Source organism: Dipodomys spectabilis, unplaced genomic scaffold (genome assembly GCF_019054845.1).
Source record: "Dipodomys spectabilis isolate Male_0828 unplaced genomic scaffold, ASM1905484v1 ptg000264l, whole genome shotgun sequence".
NCBI classification, from domain to species: domain Eukaryota; kingdom Metazoa; phylum Chordata; class Mammalia; order Rodentia; family Heteromyidae; genus Dipodomys; species Dipodomys spectabilis.
Genome location: NW_024870941.1, coordinates 3031579 through 3043709, shown reverse-complemented (window position 1 = coordinate 3043709; position 12131 = coordinate 3031579).

Genomic DNA, 12131 nt, shown 5'->3' with positions numbered 1-12131 from the left:
GTCAACCATTTGAGGAGACACCACCAGGATCTCAGGTCTGTCTCCTAAGTCCAAGATGCATTTCCCCTGCCTACCTCCTGGAGAGGTTGTTCTGAATAATTGTAAGTTTTAAGCTTATGTATTGTTTCCTCTCCCAAGCTCATTGAGTCACCGATTTATAAGTAGATAGGATAAACCGGATAAATGCTCCCTTTGCTTCTCTTTGTCCCTGTCTCCTCCCCTGAGTCCTCTGATCCTAGAGCTCAGAGCACCAGACCACACCATTTGCAGCCATTTCTCAGTGGTCAACAACCAGCCCTCCATCCCTTTAATGTTTTGTAGCCCTTTCACTGTTACCACTGGATAATGATAGCGAATTTCTTTCCTTGTGGCTGGGATGAGAAAATGGCCAGGATGAAGAGGGAGACTTGCCCAGGTCATTGAAGTGATGTCAGAATTCCAGAGCCTTCAGGACCTACCCCCACCCCGAGATGCAGCTGTGTGTTGACTGCCTATGATTAAGATAATGTCAGTACTTAGATAATACATGGTCTGAGTGTTTGTCTCAACTGTGGTCCTCTTATTCGTGGATCAAAATCCATTGTTGATACGAATCATTTAAAAGCTGGGACTGGCTGCACTCAGTTCTGCCAGCTCACTAGCTCAAAAGCTCATCAGAGTGACAAATAGGATGGAATGATCTCATTCTACTTCTTCTTTTATTGATAGCTAAAAGAGAGTCCAGAGAAGACGAACAAAATGGGGAAGGTCCCAGGGAGGGTTAGAAATAGTCATGATGCAAACTCGCTATTGAAAACATAATGACTTCATTCCCATGACTTGGAGGTTCTTCAGTGAATTCTCTCTCTCAGTTCTCATTCAGTTGGTCAGTGAGCACTGTCAACATCCTAACCCAATCACCAATTTTATACAACATTCACCACTTTGTACTATCTTCTTCTCCACTATGTTCTTTCCGATGACACCATTGGTCTCCAACTGGCCTCCCTGCTTACCCAGTTCTTTACAATTTACTTTGCACACAGCAGCCAGAAACAATCCCTTTCAAGTACATCACACTACATCATTCTTGAACTTAAACTACACATTTGTTTCTCATTGTTCTAAAAATGATTCTTGAAGTCCTTGCAGGAAGTCATTCTTTTAGAGTGCTCCAGACTGTAGTTTTATTAGAGGTACCATCTTTCTTACTATCTTCCAGCCATACAGCCCCTCCTCAAACATAGCTAGCATATTTTGATTTTGAATACTAGTTGCCAACAAAAGGAACCAGGTCTTCTTGGAGAATGATTAATTCTAGCACTGATTTCATTCTGATATGAAATCCACAATATGGCCTTGAGTTCCATCATAGTTCCAGAAAACAGGTGAACCCATTGCAACAATGAGAAGTGCAAGTTGTCACGTTGAAAACGAGCTTTGCAACTTTGGTGGGGGGGGAGGAGACTGGGGGGGGGGGAAGGTTGGGAAGGGATGGGAAGGGGAAACAAAGGAGGAAGCTACAATGCTTGATAAGAAATGTACTCATTATCTTGCCCGTCTAATTGTAACCCCTCTGTACAGTATTTTCACAATAAAAAATAAATAAAAATTTTTTTTAAAAAAGAAAGTGCTAAGAACCCAGTGTTGTCGTTTGTACCTGTAATCTCAGATAGTTGGAAGGAAGAGATACAAGGATCTTGAATTCAAGTGGAATGAACCAAAGTCTGCTAGGGCAAAGATAGTTAAGACTCTACCTCCGAAATTATACAGCTGGACACCAGTGGCTGACACTTGTAATCCTAACTACTCAGGAGGCTGACATCTGAGGATCATAGTTCAAAGCCAGCCTGGGTAGGAAAATCCATGAGACTCTTATCTCCAATTAATCACCAGAAAACCAGAAGTGGTGCTGTGACTCAAGAGGTAGAGCACTAGCCTTGAACACAAAAAGAGCTCAAGAACAAGGCTCAGGTCCTGAGTTCAAACTCCATGATCAACAATAACTAACTAACTAACTAAATAAATAAATAAATAAATAAATAGTGTGGGGGTATAATCCAAGTGGTAGAGCGTAGAGCACCTGCCTAAAATATTTGAGGTCCTGGGTTTAACTTTCAGTACTTAAAAAGTACATTAAAAACAAAACACTAATTCAGCAGTGACCCTCACTAGACACTATATTGGAAATGAAGTATACACCTTGGTGGAGTAGGGCGGTCAGGAGGGAAAAAAAAAGTGGAAGAAAATGAGGGTGGGGGGTGACACTGTTCAAAAAGAAATGTACTCATGACCTGACTTATGTAACTGTAACTCCTCTGTACATCACCTTTACAATATTTTTTAAAACAATAAAAATAAAAACAAAACAAAGGAACACAACGGTGAAGACCTGCAGAAATCCAAATAATCTGGATATAAACTCCTCCCTGCCTATGTATGCATTGGGCATAGAGATTTTCTTTCAAATAAGACAGGATGGAAGAGAAAGAGATGGGTAGGAAAGAGAATTTGTAGTGCACAATTACAGCAAATATTACCTGAGTCAGGTGATGAAAGCTAACACCAATATACCCTTGATGTGACAAAAAAAAAAACCCAGCACCTGATCTCTGTGACCTTCCTTGCTAAAATGTATCACCCAGCTTAATCCTGAGAAAACAGTACAAAGCCACAATCAAAGAATGCTCTTCAAAAAAAAAAAAACCTGTCTAGTGCATCTCAAAATGTCAAAGTCATCAAAACTTGGAACATAGCAAATAGAAGCCCAAAGAGATAAGGCTAAATGTCATCTAGTATCCTAGATGGGATCTTTCAATAGAACAGAAATGCTAGGTCAAAGCTAAGGAAACCTAAATAAAATATAGACTTTACTTTGTCATAATGTATCGATATTGATTGTTTAAAGGCACAAATATATCATGCTAATGTGAGATATTAATAGCAGTTCAAACAGAGAGCATGGGAATGCAGGAAATCCATACATATTTGCAATTTTTCTGAAAATGTAATAAATATATAATATATAAATATACAAACATGAATATAAATAATAATATAAATATTACTAAGCTGGGTGCTGGTGGCTCATGCCTGTAATGCTAGCCACTCAGGAGGCTGAGATCTGAGGATCATGGTTCAAAGCCAGCCTAGGCAGGAAAGTCTATAAGACTCTTATCTCCAATAAACTACTCAGAAAAATCAGGAAGTGGTGCTGTGGCTTAATTGGTAGAGTCTTACACTTGAGCACAGGGACAATGCCCAGGCCCTGAGTTCAAGCCCCAGGATGAGGCAAAAAACTACTTACTATTAAAATTGCTCAACATATATAATCTAAACTAATGCAAATTAAGCAGTTTTTTAATCATCATGAGTCAAATTACCACTTACTGTTGTGGAGGAAAACCATGATATATCCTAATTCCTTTTTTTTTTTTTTTGGTCAGTCATGGGGCTTGAAAAAAGCACTTGGATGCTGTCCCTGAGCTGCTTTTGCTCAAGGCTAGCACTCCACAGTGCCACTTCTGGCTTTTTCTGTTTATGAGATACTGAGGAAGAGAACCCAAGGCTTCATGCATGCTAGGTGAGCACTCTACCACTAAACCACATTCCCAGCCCAGATATATTCTAATTTTAAGAGAGCCAATTTTGGGGGTACTGTCTATGATAGCTCTATTTTATATAAAAACAAATATTATATAGGAATAATCATAAAAAATTATATAAGGATAAACATAGAGGTTATGTGGGGATTAGAGATACACACAAGAAACTGTTAGTTGTATTTATTTAGAGCATAACATTACATTACTAGAATGACATTATTAACTTTTTCCTTATATAGCTTCCTATATTGACATGTTGGACTGAACATACTTCTCTCTAAAATGCTTAGAAGTCTATAAACAGGGAGAACAAAATCCTGGATAGTTCTAAAGATCAAGCCTGGGTCCCAAACGCTAATTATATTGCTGCCTCTCTATAACATTCTCATTTTAAGAACAATAAAGAAACCAGCCGCAAACATGCTTTAGAGATTGAGAGCTTTCATTTTGGGGTCAGAGTTGAGTTCCTACCCTCGACACTCCTTTTGGGTAAGTCCCTCAAGCTACCACTCCTTCATCTATAAACCAGAGATGACAATGCCAACTGCGTTAAGTGCATACAGATGAAATAGAACACTCTAAAACCTACAGCATATAGAAGGAAGTCAGTGAAGGAATGGGTCCTACCCATGGCAGGACCTGCAAGAGCTGCCTGTCCAGGCATGAAATGGGCAACACTCACTCTGGGAAGCACAATCACCCTGGCACCATCACCATAAAAGGGAGAAAAGGCTTCCTGGTTTGGAAAGGGGTGATGGTAATACCATGTATCAGTGCAAGCTTCTACAGGACAGTCAACTTTGTCCACATTGCTCCCTTATGCCCGAAATGACTTAGAACTCCGCTTGGCATGCATGGGCTTCTTAATCATTGGTTGAATGAAAGAGTGAATCATTTCTATTCTCATATTTGGTCACCGATGTAAGCAAGTACTAAGCAGAAACATTTAAACAAGTATGTATAAAGTCTGGTTGGATTGTTTAGCGCATTATTCTTTGGGACTTTTAGTAAACTTTTCTTGTTAGACCTGCTTTGTGCCAGTTAATCTCAAATTAAACTTATTCCAAGTATTGTTTTATTTCATTTTTCTTTTCCATCCAGCAAACTATCTTTTTCTTTTATTTTAATGAGAGGAGGGGGTTTGAAATCAAGACTTTGCACTCACTTGGCTTGTTGGTTTAGTTGCTACTCTACCACTGGGGCCACGCCTCCTCTATTGCCTTTTGTTGATCGTTTGGGTGATGGAGTGTCCAAGTCCTCTAGACTTTTTTTTTGCTAAGGTTGGCTTTGATCCATGATCTTTCCACTCTCAGCTTCCTGAATAGCGAGGACTGCACACATGAGTCACTGGCTTCTATCCAGTAAGATTCCCTATTTTTGATGAGTACTGTGCTATTTGCTGGGGAAGAAAACACATTTCTATTCTTATGAAGTTCACAGCTCAGGAGACAAAGACTAAAGACAAATAAATCAAGTGTGAATGGCACCCTACACAAGAAGAGCAATGCAGGAGCTGTTACAAAGACAGAAGTAGACATCACAAACTTAACATGCCCAAATAAATCTACACTCATTCAAATTTATTACTCCTTCCCCCTTCCCCTTCAGTCATCAAATACAGCCCACAAGAAAATCACAAGGGGTCTCCTTAAACTTTCCTGACCACATCCACTGCTGTCATTACTATCCTTTCCTCTGTCCAGCTGACTGATTGCCGTCTATACTACCAACTCCTTTATTTCCCCATTGCTACCAGTCCTCCCTCATCCACCATAATCCTTTTTCCTCACAGTTGCCAAAACAGCTCTTTAATCATTACAGAACACCTCCAATCCACGTACAGATTCCAGATCTATTTAGGATCATACTCTGTTTCTTTTTTTTTCCTCCTCTTTTTCTTTTTATTGTTATTGTAAAGGTGCTCTACAGAGGGGTTAGAGTTACATAAGTTCAGTCATGATACAGTTCTTTTTGAACAGTGTAACCACTTCCCTCTCTTTCTCCCAGTTCTCCTTCTCCCAAGTGTATAGTTCTCTGTTTTTATTTAACTTTATCGTCAAGGGGATGTAGAGGGTTACAGTTACATACGGTAGTAGTTCATTTTCAACGTGGTGCCTACTGACTATCACCGCCACATTGGCTCACCCATTGTTCCACCACTTCTGTGCTCCCCCTTGAGTCTCCCCCAAGTGATGAACTTACAAACAAGACAAAAGTTACAGAAAAACAAACAGCATCAAAGGAAGGGAAAATATAACTCTTGTTTCCATTTCTTGGAATTCATTTTGGCAAATGCTATATTATATGATCATACGCACATAGCTATGAGCCCTTGTTTCTTTTCTAACCAATTATCTGCCTACTGGCCACACTTCACATGTTTTCTGCTCCTCCCCACCAGCCTCCTTTTCCTATTCTTCTAGCTGGCCATGGTCTGCGTCCTCTCTCCCTGGGTCACATCTTCCAGAGCCTCTTTATTTCTTCTCTTCCTCAACTCTTTTCATTGTAGTAACAATAAAAAGTTATCATGCATGGTAACTTTTCCTATATCATTTTCAATTACCTAATGTGACTACCACAGCCACCCTCCATTCCATTTATCTTTTATTAATTATGTTACAATCTTCAATTTTCCTATGAGGTACTTATTATTTCACTATTTGTGAATCCTCATGAGTATATACAAGTTACAGAACAGTCAAACTTTTTCAGTGTTTGTCTCTACTTCCAGCCCCAGGAGTTCAATATTGTTTACAGAAAGAAAACATGAGTTTCCAAATTAATGAGACTCTCATGTCCACCCAAATTAGGAATCTTTATATTAAATATATGATGCTTTTGAATGAAATATGATTATTTGGGGCTGGGAAGGTGGCTCAGTGGTAGAGTGCTTGCCTTGCATGCATGAGGCCCTGGGTTCATTCCTCAGCACCACATAAGCAGAAAAAGCCAAAAGTGGTGCTTTGGCTCAAGTGGTAGAGTGCTAGCCTTGAGCTGAAGAGCTGAGGGACAGCGCCCAGGCCCAGAGTTCAGGCCCCATGACTGACAAAAAAAGGGAAATATGATTATTTGGATAACCATTCTCTTTCTCTGTCTGTCTGTCTGTCTGTCTGTCTCTCTCTCTCTCTCTCTCTCTCTCTCTCTCACATACACACACACACACATACACACACATTTAGATAGGTGCAAGACAGAGGAGATGGAAAATTACATTATATGTTGTTCATATAAATTGACTCATATTCTGTCTCATAAATGTGTGCAAAAATTACATGGTTTTTCTTTAAAATGCAAATGCTGAGTTAGTTTAAAAAACACAGAAACACAAAATCAGAGTCCAGTCCAATTTATGTAACCAAAACCTTGAAAACACTATTTCTTCTGAGCTGGCATTGATGGCTGAATTCTGAGAGCTTGCACAGGCAAGGCTGTCTCTTCTCCAGGGCAAACGGTGCCCAGCAGAGCTGTGTGATGAGGAAGGTGGCATGCATTAACAGCTGCCACCAAACTGGAAAAGGGCTGATTGATCTGACAAAGTCTTTTCACAGCGAACATAAATCAAGGAAGATGACTGACAGGGAAGTAAACATTTGAGAACTAGAGTAATTAGGAATATATTAGCAATTAAAATAAACTTATTATCATTAGCAAAATTGGCAGCTACTTGAAATTTCCCCAGGGGCTTCATTTCAAGTTTATCCTGGTAGATTATATTAGGAGGGATTAATGTTTTTGGAAAGACAGGCTTAATTTTTGTCAATTGCATTTACTCCTATCCCTATTTGCACTTAGCTGAGCCAATCTTGAGGACATCAGATTTCTATGATCTAGCCCCAGGTGTTCTAACACCAAACCTTGATAAAGCTCTATTCACTTCTTTCTCAGAGAAAATTAAATTAGTGGGCATCTTTTTTATTTTTTAGTTTTCTTCTTATGATTTTTTTTAGGCTTTCAGCACCTGTTACTTGTTTCCCAGGAAGTGCCAGAAATAATAAAACCTCTGAACCTGGAACCTGGATGCAAATACAGTAACCAAGAGGAAAGCTGAGATTCCACCATGCTCATATCAGTCATTTCTTTGTTCTGTGGGAACCAGTGTAGAGACTTAAGCCTTTGCTGACAGGTGCAGGACTGAGCATGCTATCTTCTGAAACCTCTGGCCCTGCTTTTGCTTTCCCCAATTGGCAAGGTATCTTTCAGCATCATGTGGTATTCTGAGGGCTCTTTGTTGCTAACAATGCAAATGACTCTGACAACCAAATCAAAAGGACTGGAAGACTACTGGAATATTTGTATGAATTATGGGAATATGAATAGGTTTGGAGAAAAATTTTGACCTAAGAAAAGGTGTGAAGTTTTTCCTCAGACAGTGTCTTTGCTTCCCAGGAGACTGTGGGTCACAATGACTAATCTGACACCCTGAGTTGGACACAGGGCTTATTATTCTCACCAGAAACACCAACAGAGTAACTAGGGGTGGGTGCTGGGCACTGGTTTGCATAGTTTCAGCCTATCTGGAGACTACAACAAACTACATAGGTAGCCAACCAGTCAGCTGTCCATGATTAAGCCCCAATGCAAAAAGCTCAGTCAGTTCTCAGTTTACACACTGCGACATGTTGATGCTGTGAGAATAAATTTTTGGGGTCGTACCCTGTGGAGAAGCTTATTTTCTTAAAAAATTTAACCCATGCTGTCAAGAGCTCTCCTATGGTTTTCTGTGTATTCCATCAGTTTCTCCTCCTGGACATCAGTAGATGCAAGGGAGATTGGGAGAGAGGAAGACAAAGGGAAGGGAGAGGAAAATAGGAAGGAAGAGAAAAACCTAAGAAAGAAGAAATTGACATTGTGGCAATATGGGTAAAATTTGGAGCTTGGTTGAGTTGTTACTGAGTCCTGGTGAAGAAACAGAGTTGCCCACATGGTTAGTTGTAGTCTCCACTTTGGCTGAATCTGTGCGCCAGTGCCCCTTGGTATTTCTGGTGTGCACAATCCCTACTTCAAACAATGTGAGTATAGCCAACCCTGTCCCCAAGGAACAGTGTTGCATTAATCAGGGTCTCTAGGGAAGCAACACATTTTCTGAAAGAAAATTAATGCAGAGTATGATGGAATTGTAACTACAGTAGGGCTTAGACATCACAAAAATACTCAATTTTACATACCAATGAAAATAAAAGCCATATCGCATTTTAGGTCAATGTCCCTGAAATTTATCCAGCAGAGAAGTAGTACTGTTTTGTTGTAATTGGAATTTTTAAAACTTTTTTTCAAGATTTATTTTTCTACTTCCATATGCACAAAATAACATAGTAGTTTGCTTAGGAAGCACTGCTCATCTTGTTATATTTCCAAAGAAACCAAGCCTATTGGAATAGTGATTTGCATACGCACACTCATGATGACTCTATAAGTTATTTCATTCACTTTGAGGGAAATTGACTTTGCTCAGAGTCACCACACTTTATTTTATTTTCCATTTTCCCCTACTGGCAGTAGACTGCTGAAATCATAGCAGCTATGCACATGTAAGAAACCCACCAACTATGATGTGGGGGGAAGAATGACATAAGAAGCTTAGCCTGACTCATGACAAATAGCAAAGATGATATTCCTAGTCTCTCTGCTTTTTCAACAAAGCTTTTCTCAGTGCTGCCTGAGAGACAGGACTGTCTATCAAAACCCTGCAGCAGAATTACCTCTCATCTTAAAGAAGGAAGGGTCAGGAGCTATTCACTGGCCGGCAAGAAGGGCCCCTCCAACTTGGATACCTCTGCAGAGACCTGGCTCAGGCTACAAGATGTAGTCCTTATATCCAGAATGATGATTCTTGAAGAGACTGGATCACAGACTCATTCATTCAGTAATTCAAATATTTATTGGATGACTAGGAAGAATGAAAAGCCAGGACTTAGAGATGCAAACCAATGAACAAACAAAAAACAAGCGAAGAACTCCCTTCATGCCCTCAAGTAACTCTCAGTCTAGAAAGGAATGGAAGATAGACTTCACTGGACAATGAATTTCATTTGGGCACAAGGTCTTGACTCACTCTGATGTGTCAGTACAATCTCACTAGGCTTCTGTTGCCTTATGTGTACATTATTCTTACAGCATCAACATGTTGCAACAGGTACTGAGTATTAAACATGCCTTTCTTCTGTGGGCTGGTGTGACCATTGTGTTAGTAATTCCAAAGCTGTAGCCTGCAAACATTTTAGAGATTTTCACCAGGTAGGATGACAGCTCCATTCTTTGTTTGCTTATGAACAAATGAATGAAATAAGTTAGGATATACACACTAAGACTCACAGGGAAAAAAGGCCCTGTTACAGTCAGTTTATGCTAATGTAGTACAACACCCAAGCCTAGAGTGTTGATAAAGAACAAACACTTGTTTTTCATGATCTGGAAGCTGGAAAGGCTAAGATCAAGGCACCAGCAGGTTCTGTATCTGTTGAGTTCCCTTTCTGCCTTTTCATCTTGATACCCTCATGATTCAGTTTCCTTACATAGATGGCTCATGGTTGCCGTGTCCTCTAGTGAAGAGGAGCAGTGTTCTCACATGGCAGAAGGGATACAAGGACTGAATACGGTCAACTCCCTCTGTCAATTCCCTTAATAGCATCTATTGCACCCTGGTGACTCAACTACCTCCTAAAGGTCATACCTCTTCATGCTGACGCATTAGAGATTAAGTCAAGATGAATTTTAGAAAGAATTAGGGTTTCAGGATCAAAATGAGAGTTCAAGAGTGAGTGAGACTGGAATAATGAAATCTCAGAGTAAATACACCAGACACTTGTGAAGGAACTGTTCTTTAAACATTCTAGAATCTCGGGCTGAACCAGAGACTTGAAGATTTTATAGTGAGCCTGTTTTCATCTTTCCTTTAAAGTATTAACTCTTCTACCTGACATACTGTCCATTCCCAGCTTCTAGCCAGGAACTAGATACTTTTAGCCTTACTCCTTACTGTTAAAACACACAAGTTCAAGTTATTAAATCCTCTTGCTGCTCTTAGCACTTCAACTCTACAAGCATATTAGATCTCACAAGGGCACAACAGCCAATGAATGTATGTATTGTTATTTTCTGCTAAGAGGAGGTCATCATCTGCTCCACAGTAACCAAAAAATGTGGATTTGAACCACACATCCAAGATAGTCTAATTTAATAAGATTTGCTCTTTAAAAACAGGGAAATAAAAAACCAAGTTTTTTTTCTCTAGTAGAATTGGTGGTTGAAATGTAGATTTACATTGTAGGTATTATTTTACATTCCTTCGAATTTCAAAGTATTTCTCCCCATATGGGGATGTAGTGCCTGGAATTTCATCAATGGGATTCAGATCTTTTAACCTGGTCCTTAAGGTTCCATTTTTCATGTACTCTGTTAAGCTTATAGTTCAAAAATCCTTCCTGCAGTTCTCTCCTTGCATAACTGGCCAGCCTTCGATGCCCCTCCTTAACTGCACCCATGTGACATTCCTGCCATGGGCCTTCACTTTCATGCTCTCCTCTCCACCAGCCAACAGTAAGTGCTTAACAGGTGTCTGCTGACATAATACATTTCCCAGTACTCAGCAGTGCTCTATGACTCTTCTTTTAAAATGAGAACATAATACACATATCAAGACAAAACATATTTACCCCCATTACTGTGCTGTAGTTGGAATGGGAGGAAGGGTTTAATCTTTTATGTACTGTATTTTTCTCAGGAAATGGGATACAGAGTGATCGTTATTTTTACATTACCACCAATATTAATAAGAACCACACAAACTCCAAGGAAGCATCATATATTAAGGATATATTTTGAACCTTGGAGGACGAAGGCACTCGTTGATCCCTAAGGAAGTGGTGGGGTTGTGGGCAAACAGTTCCTACACTTTACAGTCAGGAGGGTGGTGGGTAGGGAAAGTGGGAGGGATAATGGAATTTTTGTAGGCAGGAAGTTAATGGGTATTGGGTGGTAATTTTAAGGAGATCAACTACAACAGTGACAAGCTTTATGTCAAGTCTGTGGGCTTTTTTTTTAAAGTGTCTTTCATCACTCATCTCATTAAAGCTTTACAAGGGTCTCTTTGAGGTTAGTACTGTGCTCATCTTACAGATTTGGGAACTGAAGCTAAGAAAGCTCCAGTTAGCACCACCAGAGAATAAAGTGGGGGTGGAGTTCAATCACCTGGCTCTGGACACCTAGGAAAAAATGGAAGCGGAGGAGAGGGGGAGAGAGGGGAGTGAGGGGAGGAAGAACAGGAGAGAGGATGAAGAGGATGGAGAGGAGGAAGAGGGGAAAGAAGAGGAGGAGGAAGAGGATGGACATGGGGAAGGGGGATGGGGAAGGAAGGAAGGAAGCCAGGCCTAGGGGGCAGATTCGGGGAGTCAGGGGCACCGCGCGGGCCGGGCGCCCCGGGTCTCCGCCCCCCACCGGCCTCCCGCCCCGCGTGCTCACCGTATTCTCCTCCGGCGCTGCGCGGCCCCTCGCGGCCGCCGTAGCGTCCCGGTTGCCATGGTTCCCGGCTTAGGACGCGGAGGCGCCGAG